This window comes from Egretta garzetta, unplaced genomic scaffold (assembly GCF_000687185.1).
Source record: "Egretta garzetta isolate BGI_Z169 unplaced genomic scaffold, ASM68718v1 scaffold251, whole genome shotgun sequence".
NCBI lineage: Eukaryota > Metazoa > Chordata > Aves > Pelecaniformes > Ardeidae > Egretta > Egretta garzetta.
This window is the reverse complement of record NW_009258952.1, coordinates 1,762,938-1,771,701: the sequence shown is the minus strand read 5'-3', so window position 1 is coordinate 1,771,701 and position 8,764 is coordinate 1,762,938.

Below are 8,764 nucleotides of genomic sequence, written 5' to 3'. Positions count from 1 at the left end.
CATTTTGCACTATCAATAAATAATTTTAAGTGCTTACTTAATCTTGAGCTTATTCTTTTTTAATCTATTTTTGTGTATGTTTTATAAAGTACATAATATATTAGCCCAGCAGTACTTTTATATATTTTTATAAATAAATACATGAACATATATTAGGGATGCATGCTCAAAATTTTTCTAGTGATAGGAGTGCACTATCAAAAAAGTTTGGAGACTGCTGCTCTAGATAGTACACTCTAACAACACAGATGGAGATCCTGAGTTTCCATCAGCATTCCACCGGTCAATGCAAAAACAGAAAATAGCTGTCAAGCATACTTAAAAGAACCGCTGCTGTTGCGGAGAATTGCTACAACCTTCCCATACCCCATGGATTTCCCTGGTGCCAAGAACCTCCTGCAGAGATAGTGTGTAGCTGCTGTGGAGGGAATATGAGAATAGGCCACAGCAGACCTGCCAGAACAGGAGTCTCCTGGCCCAACAAAGATGATTAAACATTGCCGGCTTCGTGAGCTCCTATTTGGGTATCAGCAAGAAACCCAGAATTGCTCCCAAACTGTGGACTGAACAGACTGGGGGTTTGTGCATTTGCATAAAAAAAACTACAGTGGACACGTAAATTCTTCAGAAAAATTTCTGTGAGCACCTCTTCTGTCTTGCTGAGATTTCTGACCCAAAAGCTGACATCATTATGTTGTGTCCTTGGAAACTCAAACTACTGAACTGAGTGTGTTGATGTAGTTGGGTGACTGGCACTAAGTGCTCTAGCATTAGCACCCGGTTTTGAAAATGTAGCCTCCCTAGATTAAATCAAAATGTTACTAGGGTGCCAACTGTAATTTTTAAAATCCGTGTGCATACATGTGCCTGCAGGGCTTTTTTTGTTTACTCTAATGTAATCAACTCAATTACGATACATGCCTAATTTCTAGGAATGCTTACAGAATACACTGACAAGAAAGTCAAGTAGCCACTTTGATTTAATGTCAATAGCCCTATAGCTTCAGCCATTCTCACACACACAAAAACAATTAAAACTTTTCCGGTTTACTTACAACTTCCAAAAAAGCCTGAGTAGTTACACTGAGGTAAGCCTGAAGTTCTCCTGACTAAACGAGGCTGTTACAAAGCATTAAAGTTCACATTTTAGCAATATTATAAAAATGGGGTGGGGGGGCCGGGAGGGGCTGTCCTTGGAAACTCAATCAAACTACTGAACTGAGTGTGTTGATGTAGTTGGGTGACTGGCACTAAGTGCTCTAGCATTAGCACCCGGTTTTGAAAATGTAGCCTCCCTAGATTAAATCAAAATGTTACTAGGGTGCCAACTGTAATTTTTAAAATCCGTGTGCATACATGTGCCTGCAGGGCTTTTTTTGTTTACTCTAATGTAATCAACTCAATTACGATACATGCCTAATTTCTAGGAATGCTTACAGAATACACTGACAAGAAAGTCAAGTAGCCACTTGGATTTAATGTCAATAGCCCTATAGCTTCAGCCATTCTCACACACACAAAAACAATTAAAACTTTTCCGGTTTACTTACAACTTCCAAAAAAGCCTGAGTAGTTACACTGAGGTAAGCCTGAAGTTCTCCTGACTAAACGAGGCTGTTACAAAGCATTAAAGTTCACATTTTAGCAATATTATAAAAATGGGGTGGGGGGGTGGGGGGGCGTCCCTAGTGAAAATGGACATACCTTACCAAAACACCCATTTGGCAACAATGTTCCCCGCAGGAACATAAGGCCTTAACAGCCTTATGTTCCTGTGGGAACTATATATATAGCCTATCAATAGATTAGGACAACAGCCCATCCATACCACAAAGAGGAGAAAGAGAAGGAAAATAAAGGATGTTGAGCAAGAATACTTCAGACAGGCACCGGAGGTGCTGATGCTGCTGGCACACGCTCTAGGTCCATGTCATGGTGAAAGGACCAGCCACCAGCATCTAGGCAACACCTTCCCAGACACTAAACAGGGTATCCAAGATGGGCATGGGTATCACTACTATTACTATAATTTGGATAGGGGAATGCAATAGGCATAAAGTCATCAACGCTGCATGTGGGAACCCATGCAGCACGCCATGTGGAGAGGAGCACGTTGGCAGGCTGAGGGCTTTGATGGCTTGGAGCAACGTACATTAGGGAGAGGGACGGCATGAGGGCAGTACAAAGGCAGTCAGCATTGCTGTGGACTCCTTCCCTCGCTTGCACTAGCCTGCTTTGGGACAAGAAAAAAGAAAAGGGAGCATTACATCAGGGAATGGATGCTGAAGTGGGCAGGGGACTTCAGTAAGGACAAAATGGAGTGTCAGGGCCCTGAGCCCACTCCCACCCTCCCAGGGCTTTGGCAGCCTGGGCTCAGGGCCAACTCCGATAGTGCAGCTGGTGACCTTGGGGAAAGCTCTTTGGAAGGCAATGCAGGGAGGCCTCGGCCAGGGCTGTCCCCCCTTCCCTTGGGACCTGCTTTGAAGTTGAGTCTCCTTCCCTTGGTCCCTGCCTGAGTTACGCTGCAGCTGCACTGCAGTCATGCCTGTGCACTGCCTGCCAAAGACTGCCAGAAGAAAAGATTTGTGTGTCCATGTCTGGCACTGGCAAGAGCAGAAACTGCAACATCCTATAATGAGTATATCAGTAGTAACATTTGAGAGTGCTAACCCTGTTCCACGCTGACCTGGAATTAGAATCTGTTGACAGATTTCACTCAATTTAAGGAGTTTTGGTTTAAATTTGATTTTCTGAGTGATTAAAGATATCTTGTAAAATATTTTTACGAATCACTTGGAATTCCCTCCAGTGAATACAGTTATAATTATGGCTGCTGTATAGCATTGCAGGATTAGCAAAGTGTGCCATAATAAAACAGTTTGTGTTGTTTCCTTATCTCCTCCCAAGACAGGGATTCATAAATATTGTCCTGCAAGGAGGACATCTTAATAAGCAAAATTTTCAAGTTTCCCTCCTGTTCACCACTGCATGGACTAACTCTGCTCAGTTGATATTCTGCAGCCCATGATGACTGTAATAACTGCTCAGTAATTAGTATGAGGAATGTTTAAGCATGAGATGCTTTCTATGACCTTTGGTTACTTAAAATAAAGAGAGTATCATCGACCCATCAGCAGTCTTACAAATAAGAAAAATATCTAAGATCATCTAGAAAAACAAGAGATGGAAAGTGGGCTAAAAAGAGAGGGCTAAATTGGATTACGTGAAGTCAGCTCTCAGAGCATTCGGAGGAGGCTGTAACCTGACTGAACAGGCACTGATCAAAGTCACAGGGGAAGTGGAGTTGTTTAAATACCCAGAAGAGGAGCTTCATTCCTTTCCTGATTAGAGTGTATCTTGCACAACCCATTCACTCCCTGATAAAGCACATCTGTCCTAGCTGTGGAGTGAAAAATACAGGACTACAATGGAGGACCATCAAAGAAAAAAAAGACACGAAACACCAAGAATGTACTATTTTTTCAGTCAGGTAAAAGTTGAAATCCAGCGGCTTTTGGAGCTGACCTCCATTCAGACTAGATGCCTAACCCAAAGACAGACAAAAAGATCAGAAAGATATGAATAAGACTAGCAAATCTTAGGCAGGCTACATTACATTGCTTTAAAAGAGGGCTGGAACTAAGGAAATGCCTTGCATTTGCTAAGGCTAAACTGGCCATAGCTGTATCCATAGGAATACAGAAAAAAATCCTTCCATTGCCTGAGCACTCGGCCCCAAGGAGTGAGCAGATTACCACCTCCTGCAGCAAGCTTCAGATCAGCTCTTCCAGACCTACTTCAGAAAAAAAAAAAATCTCTTTAGCAAAATTCTATGTCCTTTCTTCATGGAAGCACATGAAAACACACTTATCTAGAGGTAAACACATGCTCAAGTGCTTTGCTGAGGAAAAAAAAAGTTTTTCATTTAGGCTGCAGGTGACTGACTAAAACAAATAGCAGCGTGGTCCATGTGTAAAATAAAAAAGGAAAAAAAGAAACAACAAAAAAACAACTGTGCAAAGCCACAACATTAAGAAGATTGGAATAAGCAGAACTTCTTCCAAAAGAAGCAATATAGTTAGTAGTCATAATAGCAACAACAGCAGTAGATAAAGCACAATCTATTGGTAAGGATGTCCAGAAGCCCCGACTTGAAAGCACCAGAGAAGACAAGCTAAAGAGATTAGGAAAATACTAAGAAAGAGATGAAAACAGAAAGCAGAAGATAGATAAACTCTACAATGAATCTGCCGTACTGCAACAGTTCACCAAAGACAGCGTGGGGGATCTGTGAAAGGAGGGAAGCCACTACACATCCCCTGGTTCTTCCCGGCAAGGTGATGGCGCAGCCAGAGGAGACGGCTGCACAACAGGAAGGACACACCTGGAAAGATGGGGTGAAAGGGAGTTCTGTTCACAGCCAGGCAAATAAAACTCTCCTCAGAAGCCTGTGTGCAACTGCAGCCCTCGAGGTTTAACAGTAGTAGGAGTCATGCGCACAGCAAAGGTGAGAAAATGTGCAAACTGGGAATGAAGGCTGGACCTCACTCCACGACGTGGATTTCCCCCAGTAGCATTAAACCAGTGTGAGACACAGCCCTGAAACGGACTGTCCTTTGGCTGAGGGGCAGCAGTGCCACCCCGCACCCAGGGCTCCCTGTGTATCCGGCACCCTTTAGAAGAATAGCTGAGGTTCTGGGTAAGAAAATTATGGATTTAATTCTGCAGGACTGGAGTCATCAATATTCACCTGTTAGACCTTTTCACATTGTTTTGCTGAATAAGAAGGCTTTAACACCTCTGGATGCTTTCAAATTGTTTTGTATTGCCGGAGCGATATAGAAGTACTTAGTGTAGCGGAGAATTAAGCCAGGAATGTGTAAGAGAAAAGGCACCGACATGTTTGGAAGAGCTATAATACCCACAGCGCATGCAGGACTAAGTCATGCGCTGGCACCCAGCTCGCAGACAGGTGTGCCGGTCGGTGACATTATCATTCTTCCAGTTGTTTCTTACCACTCCTCTGCTGAGAGCTTCCACCCCCGCAGCTCTGTTGGCAGAAGGAATTAAGTGAGCGCTCCCTCATGTGCTTCCAACAAGTCAGATGGATTAGTCAACAAGGAGGGTTTAAACCAACCTGCTCGTGTTGCCTGAAGCAAATGAAAAGAGCTCTTGAACAAACCCTTTTACCAGCAGAGCGACGGCAGGGGTAACCACAGCATGAAAGGGGTAGCGTGTAGGTGCAAACTGGCAAAATCTTCAAATGGCACAGTTATTTTGGAACACACTGTCTGTCCATAGCTTTACACGTACGCACAAGCTATAGCATCTTATATGCACAACACCTGTCCACCTGCATATTTTATTCGGCAGCAAACGCAAAGTTCATGCAATTATGCTGAAAATTCTTCCACCATGGGCTAGGTTAAGGCACGTTATATTTGCTCTGTGCCAAGAGTGTGCAAGGGAACAGTTATCAGGCGATGGATGGTTCAGTTTTAATTCATGATACCTTCCTGACCTAAGGTGACAAGTTGTGATTGTGCAAAATCAAGTAATTGACCTGAAAAAGGTTGTGATTTACCTTTCCAAATATTACTACCTAGAAGGTATTCCAAGAGGAGTGACTGCACGAACTTGATTTGAATTCAGTTTACTACAGAAGCAGCTACTGATTGTAGTCCAAACATTCTGCTGACACTTTACAAATGTGCGAGTTTCTATTATTGGGAACTACGCTTTCAAAAGTCTTCTCTAATTGTAATCTGGAAGCAAGGATTGCAACATGAACAGATGTGCCTGTGCCAGGTTGGATGGCAATGAAATCTCAGCACACAAGCCTTCCCAAGACACTCTGTGCTCCCCAGGCAGCTGAACCCACGCCACCAAAATCCACTTTGGTATGGCACCTCAGCATGCAGCATAAGCCTAACTTCAGATGAGGGATGGCACTAAGGTTTCCGAGTCCTTCCTCACAAGTTTTGATCATTGTATTCTCCTACTGGTGCTTGTTCTGTGGAGCAGCACAGTTCACACTACTAAGTGACAGCTTATACTATTTATTTGCTGCTATGATCTGTTTTTCCACTTTTGGTGTATCAGGACAAACGTGTGCTCGTTCCTGCCCCAGTAATAAGGCTCCGATTCCAACACATGCAGTTTTCTGTGTGATCCCCACAGCAGATCAGCCTATTCTGCAGAGTAATGCCTTTGCCTGAGAGACAAAAGAGCCTCCTCTCCTATCAGTGAACTTCTAGCTTCCAAAATCCCTCAATATGCAGGAGCATTTGAACTGAAACCTCCATATGCCCAAGAATATAGATTTCCAATAACACAAAAACCATGTTAGTGGAACTTGAACTCTCTTTGAAAAAAAGTCTTGAATCTTCTTTATTATGAACATCCATCGCAGAGACGAGTTCCAGGGATCGGACAACATCCCATCAGTTTCAGAAGTTATCTTGAAGAGTCAGCCCCATCATGAAAATGTTTCTTAGGTCACAGCAGGAATTTTGGGACACAAATCTTTCCATGTATAACGTGCTGTTAGTATCAGCAGTATTTTGCCGTAACGTGCTGTTAGTATCAGCAGTATTTTGCTGAAAACGATACAATCAGTAGACACTGGAATTGCACGATGCCTCTCATGGCATGATCTATTTCTCACTCATTTCTGTAAGGGTTAGATCAGACTTTAAATAATCTCCTCAGCTGCAACAAAAGGAGACACTGGGTGTGTGTAACAAGCTCACTGCCTCTATGGATGACACACTGTCCCTAATCAACAGGGTACTCTACGGGAATTTAATCCTCAGAGTCCTGCACAAGTGGTTTTATCATCTAAAAGCAAAAGATCCTATCCTTTGTGTAGGAGCTTGCAATTTGTTCATTGAAATCCTAATTCAGCAAACACACGTTGAAATGTTTTGGTGGAATGGGCTTTAAGTAGTATTGAATAGGGAACTGCTTAGTGATGATATTCATCCACAAAGGAGTTCTATAAACCATTTTCCTCAGTTACACAGAGAGCCGGAGTGATAAACAGGATTTTACGTGATGTTCACTCCCTCTCACACCATTGTGCCCATTTAATTACTTTTAAATATCGGACTTTTAGATCCTGGAAAACAAAAGTAAGTGACAACTGATGCCTTCCTAGGGTGTGTCCCCTGCACAAAGTACTACCAGCGACCAGCAACTGCATAGTTTAGATTTGGGTTACTCCAGGCTTGAAGCAAAATGCCACCCTGCAGCAGTGTATATAATATGATGCATCGATTATTAATTCCACTCTCTCACGTGAGTCACTAGCTTTTCATTTGCAGGAAGCCGAATCGGTTTATGATTCTTTCCCAATGAACCGTGGGAGATTTTTATGTCTTTCTGTAACACGGGAGAAAGAAGCAGAAAGAATCGAAGGACTACCAAAGAAACAAGGAAGCTCCATGCTGTATCTGGAGAACTGGATTTCAGACCGAACGAAACAACATTTGCTATCTACCAGACTAGGACAGTTAAGGACTAAAGATTTCTTTCCTATATCGACCCATCAAAGAATGGAAAAGGAAAGAGATTCCAGCTGTTATCTGAATACACGGACTTCGGCAGTAAACACTACTGACTTTCAAGAGACTACGGGTGAAAAAGGTATGTTAAAAAATTACCACGAGGTGCACATCAATGATTTTTTTTTTTTTTTACTAGGAACCTTAGTAGCATGTGGGTTTGACAGGGGAATTGAAAACCAGTTGATGAAGAAACAGCAAATTAATGTTTCTACAAAATAAATACATTTTTTGCTACAGCATCTCAGGATGCTTTTTGAAATATTTAGTTCTATCATGAATATAATGTAAAACCTCATTTGCAACAAAGCAGTCTGAAAACAAGAATTTCTGCAATGAAGATTAAGTGGTCTGAAAATTTTTGCAAACTACTCGGTGACAAAAAAGGTGTTATGCAAAAGTTAAGATTAGCTGGGGAGACCTGCGTCCATGAAGACACTCAGTAAAACAGAATTATCAAATAGATCAACACAACCTCAGTCCTGGTGTTGACAGAGCCATTACAGACCAATTCAATTAGCCACAATGATTTGGCTAAGTTCCCTTTCCTGAGTGTGCTGCACAGCGGTGGAATCCCTGGTAGCAAGCTGACAAAGCAAAAGCATGATGAGACGGCTTGGGAGGAGCCATTACCAAAGGTCTTCTCAGCAAACAGTCCAGGAGAGCCCGAGACGTTGTCCCTGAGCAACCAACTGCAAGTTTGAGGTTGGCCCTGCTGTGAACTGAGTGAACTCTGGAGACTTCCTCCAATCTAAATTATTTTATGATTCCATATCGATTCTTTAGCACTCTAGATTACCTGCTGCAATCAAATAACACTTCTTTGCACTCCAAAAAAGGGACCCTAATCGCTCATTACCCCACCTACATTGCTCCTACGTATCTTATCCCAGGTCATTCCTGGATGTCCACTGGGTGGGTTTTAAACGCACCAGTCCTGGGTGCTGGTTATGTTCCCCGAGATCACAAGAAGTCTGCTCCGTAAATGCGAATGCCAGCAGGGATTCTTAATGTAAACTTCCTGCATACACTCACTGCAACCTGCACTAGTTCAAACGTTTAGAAAGAAATCATCTATGCCACCAAACATTTCTTTAAAAAGAATGTAATTTTCAAACAGGTAAGAAATTTAATATAGGTAAGTGCTGAGGCGCTCGTCAGCTGATGAATGCTGACAGGCAAGGATCAAGTGCTGCAGG